This window comes from Leptinotarsa decemlineata, unplaced genomic scaffold (genome assembly GCF_025532065.1).
Source record: "Leptinotarsa decemlineata unplaced genomic scaffold, Ldec_3_MD MMD2_tig00002082_RagTag_RagTag, whole genome shotgun sequence".
Classification (NCBI taxonomy): domain Eukaryota; kingdom Metazoa; phylum Arthropoda; class Insecta; order Coleoptera; family Chrysomelidae; genus Leptinotarsa; species Leptinotarsa decemlineata.
Window position 1 is genome coordinate 1,631,463 of NW_027412573.1, and position 16,465 is coordinate 1,647,927.

The window sequence follows — 16,465 nt, forward strand, 5'->3', positions numbered from 1 at the left end:
ATGACTCGCTGACTGATTAACTGACTGACTGACTGATTCACTGAATGACTCAAGACTTTCTCACTCACTGATCGATTGACAGACCGACTCAGTGAGTGAGTGAGTGAGTGAGTGAGTGGCTGATTCACTGACAGACCCACCAATTGACTCACTGGCTTACTGACTGACTCACTAACTGACTGACTTACTGACCTTCTAATTGAATCGCTAAGTGACTCACTGACTGATCGGCTCACTGACTTATGACTGACTTACATACTGACTTATTCACTGACTGACTCACCGACTGACTCACGCTTTCCTGCTAACTTAGTGGCAGCGTATAATAGTTTTCTCCCAATTCTTTAGAACCTATTCGACCGTAAATGTGTGCTCGCACCTCTTCCTCTCTTGCCCCTACGGTAACGTAACTCTCTCTCTCTCTCTCTACGTCAAGAATACGGTTTGTGAAGTGAGAAATTGATAAAATGAAGATTTGAAGGTAATTCAATGAGTTAGCTGGTCGAAAAGTTCTGAAAACATTTAAATCTTGACATGCAAAAATGTTCCAGTATCCTACATAACAGAAGTAAAGCGGATGAATTACTTTTCTAAGTTCAAAGTTATAATTTTTTGCTAAAATAAGACGAATTCTGATTATAAGATGTGCTAGGTTTCATTATCCTCTTCAATTCATCCCAATCTATTCCATTCATGCCACTCTGTTAACAACCATTCAAGCCGATGCTACAAGCAAACTGAATCTCGAACTGGCAAATGTTTAGCAAATCCCATTAGTTGTGAAAAGAGAAAATTAAAAAATTGCAAACTTTGTCCATTAAGCTCGGGTCCCATAAACCACAGATTACCCTATTTAATCAAATATCCCAATAAAGTCCCTCGAGGGCACAACTTCATCCAACTTAAACTTATTCCAAAATGGCGTTTTAAATGAGTTCGGGCGCATAAAAATCGAGTTTTTCGAAGTGGAGCGGTAATAGCGAAATGGAAATTTTGTCGCTGTTACCGCTGAAACTTCAAACCTGAGAAAGTTCATTCAGTGCTTATGTCAGGTTGGAAAGTTTTGTTTTCTATTCGTCAGATGTGTGGGTAGTCAAGACGTTTCACAAAAATTCGATCAAGAGTTGGTACAAATTCGATAACTATACTAAATGCATTTAGAATAGCTTCGAGTCAAACAGCATACAGGGCAGGTCTTAAAACCATTCAATTCGTTCATGAATATAATACCTTCACTATTTAGGCATATCATTATTTTGTGATATTGAAACGGAATTCAAGTATGCATATTTTTCACTAGTTCGGACTTCCATTGTCTATTATATAAAATGATTTGAAATCCCTGAAACAAGTAAAAAAGAATAATTAAAAAAGAATAGTTGAAAATAACAATTATATTAAGCAACAATAAACCTGAAATGAAATGATAGTAAAATAACCTACAAGTAAAAATATAATAATTGAATAAATAAACTGAAGGACGAATTCTTTACACAAGATGAGGGACTGCCAATGGGATCGCCACTTTCACCAGTCATAGCCAACATATATATGGAGTGGTTTGAAACTCTGGCCATTGAAGAAGCCCACAAGAAACCTCGAGTCTGGTTGAGATATGTTGACGACACCTTCATAATATGGAACCATGGGAATACTGAACTAGACGCCTTTCTGAAACACATCAACAGCGTGAGACCTTCCATCACTTTCACAATGGAGAAGGAAATCCACAATGAATTGCCATTCTTAGACGTTTTGGTGAAGAGGACCGACACTAAGTGGGAAACATCTGTATACCGAAAACCCACTCATACGGGACAGTATCTGAACCACGAATCCAACCACCATCAATCGACAAAAAGAGGAATCATCAAGACTCTATTAGACCGTGCTTTTGGGCTTTGTAATACAAAGGAAGGTCTCGAGAAGGAACTAGACATCATCAAAAGTGATCTTCAGCGGAATGGATACTCCAAAGCGATGGTAGAAAAGACTTTGGCCAAAAGACAGCAGGAGCCTCGCAAGGAAGAGAAGCCGTCACAACCAGTGCTTGCACTTCCCTACATCAGAGGATTATCGGAGAGGATAAGAAGAATTGGTTCCAAGTACAACATTAGAACCTGTTTCAGATCCGGTAACACTATCCGTAGCAGCCTCACGAAAACCAGGCCCCCAAACGCGGACTGCGATTCCAAGAATTGCATTTACCGGATACTCTGTGAGTGCGGAAAATCCTATATTGGTGAAACTAAGAGGCCATTGAATATTCGCATTGCCGAGCACAAGAAGCACACACAGCGAGGAGAAACCAGCAAATCAGGAATAGCAGACCATGTTTGGACCCATCAACACAACATCGAGTGGTCCCAAGCTGAGATCTTGCACAGAGAGGAACATTGGTTCAGGAGAAAATTTAAGGAAGCCGCATACATGTTGTCTAACAACGTATTCAGCCAGGCCAGCGTAGATATACGAAACATATGGAAACCCATCATCAAACGAGAAATGACCAACTCCCGCCCAATCGGTCATCTCTCACGAAATCAGTGAAGCGGAAAATGGAAAGTAGAGAAAGTGAAAGTATTTCAACGACCTATAAAATAGTCATCTCTCGGAGGAATCAGTCCAGTCATCACCCGAAGACGATTGTAGATACCAACAATCGAAACGTCGTGAACTAACGTGACTTGGAATCTCTACACTTTTTTATTTTTTTATTATTTTCTTTTTTGCATTCCTTTAATTTTTATTTATTCAATTATTATATTTTTACTTGTAGGTTATTTTACTATCATTTCATTTCAGGTTTATTGTTGCTTAATATAATTGTTATTTTCAACTATTCTTTTTTAATTATTCTTTTTTACTTGTTTCAGGGATTTCAAATCATTTTATATAATAGACAATGGAAGTCCGAACTAGTGAAATTCATCTCGAAACATTGTCAATCACCTTCAAACATATGCATATTTTATTCGAAACTACAAAAAATTTCTTGTTTTTATGCAGGATTTTTTCGGCGAGCAAAAAATACCCTGTTGTTGAAAACGTCTACGTTTGAGGATCAAATTTTTTGACGAACTTAATGGTGAAAACCGCATATCGATATTCATCATCGTTTCTGAGTTACAGCATGTCTTTATAAAATGTGCATTTCACTGTAACTTTTTTCCTGCCAAACATTGTTGCTATGGAAAAATTTTCATAGCTACAATGGTTACTATGAAATGGTGGTGTAGAATTATGGTGTAAAAAACTTGCATTTGCAAACGCTACAATTCTTATACTTGGGCACAACAAGATCCTCATTTTATTGTGGAACAGAGAAGTCAAGGAATATTTGGATTTAACGTTTGTTTGAAGGTGATTGACAATGTTTCGTGATGAATTTCATTAGTTCGGACTTCCATTGTCTATTATATAAAATGATTTGAAATCCCTGAAACAAGTAAAAAAGAATAATTAAAAAGAATAGTTGAAAATAACAATTATATTAAGCAACAATAAACCTGAAATGAAATGATAGTGAAATAACCTACAAGTAAAAAATATAATAATTGAATAAATAAAAATTAAAGGAATGCAAAAAGAAAATAATAAAATAAAAATAAAAAAGTGTAGAGATTCCAAGTCACGTTAGTTCACGACGTTTCGATTGTTGGTATCTACAATCGTCTTCTGGTGATGACCAGTCATCACCACTTTTTTATTTTTATTTTATTATTTTCTTTTTGCATTCCTTTAATTTTTATTTATTCAATTATTATATTTTTTACTTGTAGGTTATTTCACTATCATTTCATTTCAGGTTTATTGTTGCTTAATATAATTGTTATTTTCAACTATTCTTTTTAATTATTCTTTTTTACTTGTTTCAGGGATTTCAAATCATTTTATATAATAGACAATGGAAGTCCGAACTAGTGAAATTCATATTTGGATTTAGTCTGGGGGCCGGTGTTTTTAGGAATAGAATTGTCGGCCCATCCATTTATAATGCAACTCTCACATCTAAGAGGTATTTAGAAACTTTGAGGCAAAATATTGAACCCCTTGTTGATGACTTGTCACTAATAGAGCTCAGAAAAATATATGTATTTTCAACAAGACGGAGCTTTGCCTCACAACACGGCAATCGTCACCAATTTTTTGGCTGCAAATTACCAAAAAGTTCCTGTAGCTATTCTTAAAAACGAAATTACCTGGCGTATTTTTTATTATAACACATGAACTAATGATTTTATTTCGTAAATCCTCTTCATTATGAATAGCAGTTTTGTATACCAACGCTTTAAGGTGTCCATAGAGAAAATAATCTAAGAGATTCATTTCGGGCGAGCGAAGTGGCCGTGGGTGTGGGCCTGCTCTGCAGCGATTATGGTAATTTTCATCCAAAAATTGTCGTGCCACTACACTAAAGTGTGGTGGAGCACCATCGTGCATGTACCACATAGGGAATCTTTCCATGACTGGAATTTCTTCTAAACGTCCAGGTAAAACAAATTCTGAAAACCTTTGGTATTCTTCTCCATCAAGTCTATGTGGAAGGAAGTGATGCCCGATGAGATGGTCATCGTCAATTCCAACCCAAATATTAAAAGGAAACTGTTCTTGAAAAGTATTTTCTATCAAGGTGTGTGGATTGTTTTCGGCCCAAATTTGATTGTTGTGGAAGTTAATAATTGAATTGCGAGAAAAACAAGCTTCATCTGTAAACTATATTCGACTTAGGAAACCTGGATTTCTTCTTATTTTACCGCGTAACCAATTAGAAAAAGCTAGTCTTACAGGCAAATCTCTGGCAATAGAGCTTGCACACGTTGCATGTGATAGGGATATAGCTGCTGGGCTCTTAAAATATGCCACACTGTGACATGGGTACTATTCAGTTCTTCAGCTATTTTCCGAGTACTGGTATGAGGATTTACTCCAATCTCATTTGAAACAGCTCCTTCAATTTGAACTGTTCGTACCGTTGCCAATGACAATCGTCGATCTTTTAAAGCTGCCTGTTTCAGAAAGTCGTGCATGAAGACGCACAAAAGTTCTTCTATTAGGCACTACACGCTGAGGAAATCTGTCATGGTAAATGCGTCTTTCAGCATTCGAGTTTCTGTGAGCCAGTCCATAACAGAAATGCACATCTGCCATTTCACTGTCAGTGAATTGAACCAAGTTTTATAAAAATGGTTCGAAAAATAACCTCTCAACACACTTTTCATAACAATTATAAATTAAGTTTATAAAGTTGACAACAACTGTCGAATTGCTTATTAAATGCTGCAATCGTTTTCCAAGGCAACCCTTTATTATTATTTATGGTATTTTCAGAAGAGTGCGAAATTCAATGATGCGGCGGCTAGACGGTTGTATTGAAGCCGAAAGAGGCCATTTCCAACACTTAATTCAGTGCAATTCGTTAGTCTAGATCAAGGGTCTCCAAACAACGACCCGCGGGCCAAATCCGGCCCGCCAGTGTCATCAATCCGGCCCGCGACAGCCAGTGATTACCTAATTGTTGTTACCATTGCTGTGATAAGTTGAAGAAGAAAACACAGAATGATAATTACTCGGTTTTATTTACTTGCAAGGTAAAACTTAACGACATAAATGATGACAAAGAAAACTTAACTCAAGTATCTAAGTTTAAGCATATTAATAACTAACAAATAATTGAAATGAATCTTAGTAAAACCAAAACATTAATGAGATTTATGAAATTGTGATTTTCCACCGACAATACTTTGCAGTTGTGGATCGATTTTACTTGTACCAATTATCAAAAGAGATTTAAGTTGCTCATCGGTTGATTGAGATCTGTAGACATTCTTTGTGTACTTCATCTTGGAAAACGTTTTTTCACACAAGTACCAAAAACAGAAAACAACCCACGAACCCACGAGCAAATTTATGCAAATTATCAAATTGTTCCAGTGGAAGACTTGTAAAATTCCAACAGAGATGAATTTTGATATTTGTTCTTAAGCATATCACTGCACCGTAAATCAATAATTTCCATTTGGACTTCCGGAGCCAGGGTTTCAATGTCAGAATCAGAAGGATTTTGAAAAAGCTTTATTTCATTCGCAATGACATCAAAATCTGAAAATCGAGTATCAAAATTTATCTTAAAAGCACTCAAAGTTTCGATTGCAAAATTGACGGGAAATTCAGTCTCTGTAGTGTGGCTAAATATTTCACATGTTTCAAAATGTGTGAAAATTTTTTCACGTAATTGCGATTGAAATAGTATTATTTTCTGCGTGAAGGATTTGATATTGGTGTAAAAATCAGGGAGAAGCTGATTTTCTCCTTGCAATCTCAAATTCAGTTCGTTCATATGATTTGTCAAATCGACATAGAAGGCTAAATTCCACATCCATTCACTATTTTCTAAATAAAATATTTGGGTTTTATAATTGATAAAAATTTAAAACTAAATAGTCATGCTGATTTTATTTGTGAAAAAATATCTAAAAATTTTTTTTTCTCTCTCGTATATGTAAAAAAGTGTCTATGGATGCTAGGTTGACTATTTTTAAAAGCCTAATATAAGCTCATTTTGATTATTGTACAACATTAATTTTTCTACTTGGTAAAAATAAAATAGCGCAATTGCAAAAGCTTCAAAATCGGGGCATGCGATTAATATTGGGATGTAGCCATTACTCAGCAATTAAATCGATGTTACAGTGTCTAAACTGGTTTTCAGTTGAAGAACGTATATTATATATGACTACTATCTTTATATTTAAGCTGCATAAAGGATTGCTACCCAATTACTTTCAAAAATTCTTATTGAGAAATAATGAAGTTCATGATTACAATACGAGAAGAAATAACAATTTTTACATTAATAAAACTAACACTGAATTTGGAATGAATAGTATATTTCATAAAGGCCTAAACGAATTTAATAAACTACCACAATGTGTAAAAGAATCTAATTCAATAAACCAATTTAAGTCATCATTGAAGAAGTATATTAGTGACAGCTCATTATGATATTTGTAATTTTTTTTATTTTTTAGTGTGAACTAACCTAATAATCTATAGATATGTATGTATATTTGGTTTTCCTTGAAAGGTACTTTAAAATGTTACTATATTTACATAGTTAATGTCGTGAGATATTTATGAATTTGTATTTTTTTTGTATATTAGGCTTGCCTACTTAATAAATAAATACGAATACAAATTTGTTAAATAGTCTTTCAGTAAATTGTAGGCGGGCCCTCTAATGCCGTAGGAATAAGAGGGCCCGCCTACAATTTCGTCTTAAAATTGCTTAAAAAATCGTCTGTTGAATTTATGGTACATAAACACCCTGTAACACCCTGTAGATATAAGTATAGACAAACAACACAGTTCGTATCTACCCCTAAACGAGCTGCTTTTCTGTTTCCCTGTCAACCTCTTAACGATAATTCCAAAATCGAACCTTCCTCATCCGTCTATATATTTATATCGTGTAAATGTCGAATTATGTCAAGAGTAATGCGCTGTGAACCCTCAAAAGGCGCCTTTCCATCAATTCCACAGGAATCCCGAGGGAATGTCAGCCTCCCAGTTAATAATTCAGTCCATCACAGCGATTCCGCTTCTGAAATCGAATTACTACACTCAAGATATGTGAAAGATTCATGCGAATTCGAGAATGAAAAAACTTTTATCGGTTATAAATATCCTCGGATGGTTAATTGAATTAGATCGAATTTGGGATCGAGACAGTTTCGACTTCTGAGGGTTGTTGGCCGTAAGAGGCGACAGCTGGTTAGAGAAAAAACACGTTCAACACAAAAACTAGGAAACAGCCTTCATCTATTTCCATATGTAGTGTAGAAGAAAATAGTAGGTACTCACTCTCTCAACTTATGAACGGGTCAAAATATCAAAGTCGGACAAAATCTATACGAAGGAGAATCATTTTCAGTACTTTTCACAACATAAGTCGTTGGTATATATATATATATATATATGTATATATATTTATATATATATATATATATATATATATATATATATATATATATATATATATATATATATATATATAGATAAAGGAATTTTTAATCGGACATAGCACTCAAGGAAGTGGCAAACCATAGACACGTGTTTCGGGCTTTTGGCCCATCACTTTGGCACTTCCTTGAGTGCTATGTCCGATTAAAAATTCCTTTATCTATATCAAGACACTCGATAACCTTCGTATTTATATATATATATATATATATATATATATATATATATATATATATATATATATATATATATATAAGTTGTCGCGACCCCAAGAATTGCATTTACCGGGTACCCTGTGAGTGCGGAAAATCCTATATTGGCGAAACTAAGAGGCCATTGAATGTTCGCATTGCCGATCATAAGAAATACACAGTGAGAGGAAACCAGCAAATCAGAAATAGCAGACCATGTTTGGACCCATCAACACAATATCGAGTGGTCCCAAGCTGAGATCTTGCACAGAGAGGCATATTGGTTCAGGAGAAAATTCAAGGAAGCCGCATACGGCTTCCAGCCAAGCCAGCGTAGAAATACGCAACATACGGAAACCTATCATCAAGCGAAAAATGACCAACTCCCGCCAAAACGGTCATCTCCCACGGAACCAGTGAAGCGGTAAATGGAAAGCGGGGATAAGTGAAAGTACTCGAACGAAGTACTTAATTCTTCTTTTTTAGTTGTTTCAGGGATTTCAAATCTCATTTTATATAGTAGACAATGGAAGTCCGAACTAGTGAAATTCATCATGAAACATTGTCAATCACCTTCAAACAAACATAAGTTGTCGCCTCTATACAGTGCCTTCATTTCGAAACTTCCCACCAGTAGTACTTCGTTCAGCAGGTAGAATTTGCCATAGGCAAAAAACACGTCAATTTAGATATCGAAGGAGAAGTTTGAAACCAGTGCCAGTGGTATTTTAGGTTTAACCCCCTTACCCCTAGCTACCCCCACTTAATAATTTTAAATGGCACCCCCTATCTTGTAACACATCATTTTAAAAATCTTAAAAATCCTCACTCAACCCCGTTTAGAAAACTGAAATTGGTTGATCCGTTCTCGTAAAATAGGCCAAAAAGAAAATTAATTATAATAAAAATAAAATAATAGCTATTGCAATTAAATAAATGTACCTTACTTTATTAGTTGTTCAAAATTATCTGTAGAATTCACAAGCTGGTGTCGCAAAACTGAAAGAGTTTTTGATTTCCAGATGTTTCTACAGTGTCGTCGAATATGTGAACAGAAGTGATTGAAATGCTCATATGTGTATTGCTTATGTGTATTGTTTAAGCATTTTAAAATTTTTAAAAGTTTCTTCAAAATTTTAAATCGAAAATTTCTATGTTGATTGTTTCGTCATATCTGTATTTTGAAGTTTATTTATCTATATTTTTCACTGACTTGTCCTATATCACATTGAGATCCTAAAGGAATTAATAAAGTTATTATTATTATTAATGTTCACCATTGGTAGCTAAGCAAAAGTACATTCTATTCTCGAATTCCTGTCGAACTTTTGAAAATGTTTCGTTATTAATTTGCCTGCATGTGTCAGTAATCCTGTGTCTTAGATTCTGAATGTCCTGCGGGGGAGTTTTGTATACCATTGCCTTCAAATAACCCCAGAGAAAGAAATCCAATGGCGTTAAATCCGGGGATCTCGCCGGCCATTCCAGAACGCCTTTTTTGTCAATCCATTTGTCAGGATACCGTTGATCGAGCCACTGTCGGACATGCAATGCGTAGTGTGGCGGTGCGCCGCCCTGTTGAAAATGTAAATTTTGTTCATCCAAGAGAGGGTTGTCTTCTTCATCAACTTGGCGTTCTAAGGACTGTGTTATGAGTGGATCGATTACATTTTCCAATAAGTTTAAATACAATTAACCAGTTGAATTTTCTTCAATAAAAATAGGGTCAATTATTTCGTTTCCCGGAATTCCAGCTCAGACGTTTATTTTTTGTAGATATTGCGTATGATCTTCTCGAAACAAGTGTGGATTTTCATTATCCCAGTATCTACAGATATGCTTATTCACAAAGCCATTAAGAAAAAAAGTTGATTCAGCACTGTAGCAAAGATTTTTTTATTAAATTCGGGCCATTTTGAATTCTCGCAGTCATTATTTCACAAAATTCAATTCTCCTATCATAGTTATCCTCACTGAGTCGCTGAAGAATACTCATTTTGTGAGGAAAGAACTTGTTCAGTTTTAAAACTTTGTGCATAGAACCAACTGAAATATTTACTAACTTAGCGACTTTCGAAATTGAAATAGTAGGCTCAACGGCGAATTGGCCTAAAATCTCAATCTGTGCGGTTTCCGTAAGAACTCTCGGCTGCTTTACTGTTTTGTTGCACACAGAACCGCTCTCTTCAAATTTTTGAACAAGGTCTAGAACATATCGGTGACTCACATTTTGGCCTGCATGCCTTTCATTAAAAACTCGGGCTGTCCTACGAGCACACCTATCTTCAGCACCATAATTTCAGTTCTTTCTTGTAAAGTATACACCATTTCGATTTGTATTACTGTCAGTGCAATTGACACCACTTGACAAACTTGACTTGACAAACTTGACGAATCAACCAATTTCAGTTTTTTAAACGGGGTTGAGTGAGGAGTTTTAAGATCTTAAAAATGATGTCTTACAAGATAGGGGGTGCCATTTAAAATTATTAAGTGGGGGTAGCTAGGGGTAAGGGAGTTAAACTCAAAATACCACTGGCACTGGTTTTAAACTTCCCCCTCGATATCTAAATTGACGTGTTTCTTGTGAGTATAAGGCTGTTTTAGAAATTCTCCCTGTTGAAGGGAGTACTAGGGGTGGGAAGTTTTGAAATGAAGGCACTGTGTACCATAATTAATGTGATATATAGGGTTGTTAAAATATAAAGAAATAACAGTAAGTATAAGGCTGTTTTAGAAGTTTTATCCATTTTCATGAATCTACTTAAAACTATAGATATATCAGTGAATAGTTATTCAATTTAATCAAAATGAGCGCCATATGAATCAGTCAAGAGCTGTTGCGATATACATATATTGTGATATACATCATTGAGAAGGTAAAATCTGGTTCTATTCGAAACAGAAAGAATCTAATGTAGCGCCTATGTGGAAAAATGAAGTCGATGATGGTGACCGGAAGACGAAACGTCGGATAGCAAATCTGAAAACACCATTATGTGGCAGGGAAAAAGTGGCAACGTGAAAGTGCAATTTGTTTTTGAATACATCGAATAATGAAGCCAGAAAAAAAAACAAAAACAATTTTCCAAAATTTCTGTTTTTTCTGGATATCTCCGGATATACTCGGAATTTTAGAACTTTCTCAACGGCATATTGTTGGCCAGCTAAATGTGCAACTTTGCCCCGATTCAACCATCTTCGTATCTCTCATAGTTTCCGAGATCCCAATGGTGAGGATCGAATTTGAAACACCCTGTATAGTGGCTACCACATAAGAGGTAGATACATGGTATTTTGTATAGTTTTATCATACCCATCAACATCGCATCAATTCACAGCTGAACCTTGTACAAACTGAAGGTTTTTCATGGTTAGCTAATCCAGATATATTAATTTCCACAACTCCTAGATACACGCGCTGGTTCCAGCAGACGAAACTAGGGAATAGGGCCAACAGAAAGTATTTCGAGCACTGGGACTCAACAGTATCGATTGGGTCCATGCAGCCTGCACTGGGTCAACAGCAGATGCCGAGAGAAACGGGATTCGATGCGGTTGGCTTTTGCATGGCCTATTTTCCCTGTTCGGTGTGGTGGCTTTTTGTGCGTGTTTATAGTAAACACAAAGGAAACATGACTTTTGTTCAGAGTCGCAGTTAACACAGAGGCGACGCAAAAGTAGAGCGAATTACTTTCATTGATGTTGTTGGATGTGGAGGGAGCGGTCGCTTTGAATGAAGTTCCAATTTGATTTTTGGGACTATCGCGATGGATGTTCTAAAATTACAGTAGCTAGGATAAATACGAGTATATAGGAAGAGCACTTCAGAGGCTGTTGTTTGTTTTTTATTGACAAAAGTTGTCAAAGAACATGTGAATATATTTTTGAAATATTATCAGAGTTTCTGAACCCACACAGCACTAGATATTCATGGAATATTCCCTGTATATCATAAAACGAACGTATATATTCCAAATATTCATAGAATATTCTTGGAATATATACATGCCTTTAGAATATTCATAGAATATGCTTGAATGAATATGGCAGGATTACTCCCGAAAGAATGTGCATAGAATGTCTATAAATGGATTATTCTCCCTTGAATATTCTAAGAATATTGTCGATCGAATATACCATATGGTATATTCTTAGAATATATCCCCACGGTATATTTTGGAATATTCTATACAATGGAATTTTGAATTATCTTATAATAACGTATTCAAATAATTCAATATTATTAAAAACAAAAATATTTGAAGATCTTAATCGAATTCATAACCTAATGTATATAACCCTGATAGTGTTAACCAGTTTTTGAACTCAACGCAAAGATTCTGGATGAATTGCTCCAACAGCAACTGTTGGAAACGACAAAAAAATTTGAATGGGCCAATAAATGAACCAATTGCATCAATAAATTGGTTAATTCTCATCCTATTTGACTTTTTGTATTTGAAATTATTTAATTACAAAGCGAAAAATCCTGGAAACAGAGAAATGGGGAAGTGAATAATTGGAGTAAACGTTTCTCATTGGTCAATTGAAGTGTAGCGCGCGACAGTCGAATAAGCTCTGTGAAAGCGGCTGTCCCTTAATGCATGGTATATTTGCGTTTGCGTTTAATTCGACATTTGATTCAACATGGCGGTTGACGTGGCAGGTTCGCGTGTGTAATGCATGGTGTGTTGGTGTTATTATCAAAGTATAATTCTGTCACGTTCAGTGTACCATTTATAATTTGGGGTTGTCCAATTTGCAGTACAGCGGATAGTTTGATTTTGGATCTTCAAACAGGAGAGTTGCATCTATTCAGTCTTCAAGAAAAGTAAGTAAAATGCAATAGTATCGATAGTAAAGTCAGGGTGAATAACCTACTATACCTCATTTTAGGTTCGAGGAGAGTTGGTGTGTGGGATTTGTTGGATTGACTAAGTACATGTTTGAACTAGAGTGATTTCAGTTGTGTATCTTCAATAGAGAAAAGTAAGTGAATGACACATTCTTTTGTATCATTTGTTTTCATAATTTTCATCACTCGTTTTCAAGATAGTATCAATTTGCCCAAAAGGAAACAGAGTGGTACCTGGTACAGGCAGGTGCGCCAAGAAAACGTAATGATTACTTTTCAACAAGACAATGCAAGTTGCTCTCCAAGTCATAAAATGTTGTAAATGTTCATGAGTAACCTATCCGAAAAATATCTATTTGATTTTTATTCCAGTTTTATTGTGCCACTTTCAAATAGTGATAATGAACGTTAATGTACATGTTGTTCCAGATATTACTATTGAAACACTGGCTGATGCATTGTTGGACAAATATAAGGAAAACTGTTCTGGTGAGCAAAGTTTTAATAACTTTAAGTAAGTGAAATTCATTGGAGAACCCATCATACCACTCATTTTAAATACTTCATTTGTGGGTTTATTTTTCTAAGTGAGAAACCTAACCTAACCTATTTCTTGATGTAATACACTTTTTCTTTTTCAATGAAATGATATATTTATTATTTTTTAATTAGTGCTGATGAATTCAGAGAGTTGTTATTTTAGTATATTTTTAGTATACATTTGTTTGAGAGTAGGAAGATCCTAATTTGAATACATTTCTAATATTTGTAATATGACAGTATTCAGGAATATTTTATTCAGTGAATAAATATTTTGAATTAGATTTTTTATTTTTAATATTGGTTGAAACGTCAAATATTTCAGTGTATATTGTTTTTAAAATATATTTGTTTATGAATATTATGTGTTTTATTACTTGTGTGAATCTTGTATCAAAATGCAATTATCCATGCCTAATAGCGGTTACTCGTCACATTCTTGGAATATTCCAAATATTCCTAGAATACTCATAAAATATATTTAAAGAATATTCTATGGTGTTTCTCTATTGTATATTCTTACAATAAACTAAGAATATCCTGAATATTTTATGAATATTCCTCGGGTTCTATTCCTGGAATATTCTTAATAGAATATACCTTAGATATTCTAAGAATATTATAAGATATTCCAAGAATATTCCCAAGGAATATTCTTAAAATATATCAAAGGTTCGCCAGGAGCACTTCCAGGGAATATTCTCCAGAAGTGCCACTGCAATATTCTGTAATTTTTCGGAGGCCTTCGTCAAGAATGAAAGAAGTCATATTTGAAACATCGTAAACAAATTGTTCAACATAATATTGAGTTAAGTGTAAAAAATAAAAAGTATGGAGTGCCACAGGGCTCGGTTCTTGGTCCATAGCAACGATATCAGTAAATTGAACATTTCGGCAAATATAACTCTTTTCCGCATGATAATAGTGTGCCGTGGTAGAGTAAAGCACAACAGCAACTCTCTGATACAGTAGAAAAGGATACTAACTCAATGAAATAAAGGTGTGACTCCAATTTTCTAGCTTTGAACTTGATTAAAACCATCCCATTAAAACCATGGGAAACATCTCCTTTATATCGGTAGGTGTAGGCCAAAACTCGCCTAATACACACTTTCGTATTGACGATAACTCCGGAAACTCGCATAGGACAGCCCCATATTATAGAGGTATTTCCTGTGACTAGTCAGAAATTCTACTGTTGAGCGTAGATTTTTCTTGGTCATCGCCAGCTATTTCTTCGGCGCCAGCTTCCCAGGGTTGCCCAAGATGATCCTGGCAAGATTGCATTCTTTGATTTCATCCCATTTCTTTAGGGATTTAGCATGAGTGTGATGTTTGGCTAGTTCCGCAATTGTCGAAGTCATCAGACCGTAGATGCCACTGGGTCCTAAAATTCTTAGTCCTGCCGCTTTCGTGGCTAAAAAGTCGTCATTGCGATTACCTTTATTCCCCAGGATAATGTTATCATCTACCGAGGCTTTGGCTAAATCTTGGTGGCACTCTAGTGCTAGCCCTGAGGTAACATGTTGTCTGTTTAAGGCTAATAGGGCTTGTCTGCTCTGAGTGCAGATTGTTATGTTTTTGCCAGAAATTCCTTTCTTGGTTATTTCTTTGATGGCGACTGAGAACCACGATGGTATTTTTTCCCATTCTCCACTCAATCCTTAGGCTTAATGATCTGGAGTATACTCCACATTTCGAGCCTTCTTTGGTTTCTGAACCGTCTGTATATATGCGTTGTGCATTTGTAGTATCTGACTCTGTGTTCTGTTTCATTTGTATTTTTGCCTGCAGCAGAGGTTGCGCAACAAGCGCCTCTCGCCATAGGCTCAGCCTCGATTGACCCATTCCTACTTCGAGGTTTACACCAGCCGTGCGCAATCGTAACATTGCCATCAATGCAACTTCCTTAACATACAGGTCCAGAGAGGCTAGACCAGTAATTGATTCCATTGCAGCTCTTGGTGTTTTTTTATAGCTACTGTGATGTTTAAACGCGCCAATCGCTGTATTCGATATAATTTTTGAATGGCCGTTGCTTGTAGAACTTTTGGTCCCCATGCAATGGCTTCGTACGTTAACATAGGTCTTGCTATTGCAGTGTAGATCCAGGTGACCACACGAAGTGAAAGACCCCATGCGCGTCCTACTGTCCTCCGACATTGCTCATAAGCCACATATGCTCTATTTGTTCTACTCTGTAGGTGAGAGTTCCATGTTAGCTTCCTGTCGAGGATAGTACCAAGGTATTTCACCTCTTCAGATAAGTTTAGTTTGCTTTTGAAGATCAGATGAATGATAAATCACAAACGAAATTCCTTGATCTCGAAATTGATAAAAAATTGAATTTTGATTGGCGTATTGAATCCTTGTATAAGGAACTAGCATCAGGTTGTTAAGCAATTGAGTCAATATCTAATGACTCGGGTTGCTCTGTGGCTAGAACTGTGTACTTCGCTTTGACATAACCTCATATGAAGTGTGGGATTGGATTCATTTACTATCAAATTCAATCTCCATAAAAAGCTTTGGGATACAAGATATTTGTGTGGCCAACGGTTCAAACATAATAAAAATAACAGCCATGTATATACTTGAAACTACAAGTCTCGTACATGAAAACAGACAAGCCTACAAAGATCTTTATGAAAAATGAGAAATGAAAGTTTCTATGTTTTCAAAGCACTTTGTATTTGTAACTAACGTCATCACCTGAACTTTGTCTACCTGTGACAATGTGGGTACGCTAACGATAGCCCAGGTCAATTTGGTCGATTGGTGACATCCACATTGCTCATATTCATGAATTTTCAAGTATTCCAAATAACTGAGTTTCCAACCCTTGACTGCATAG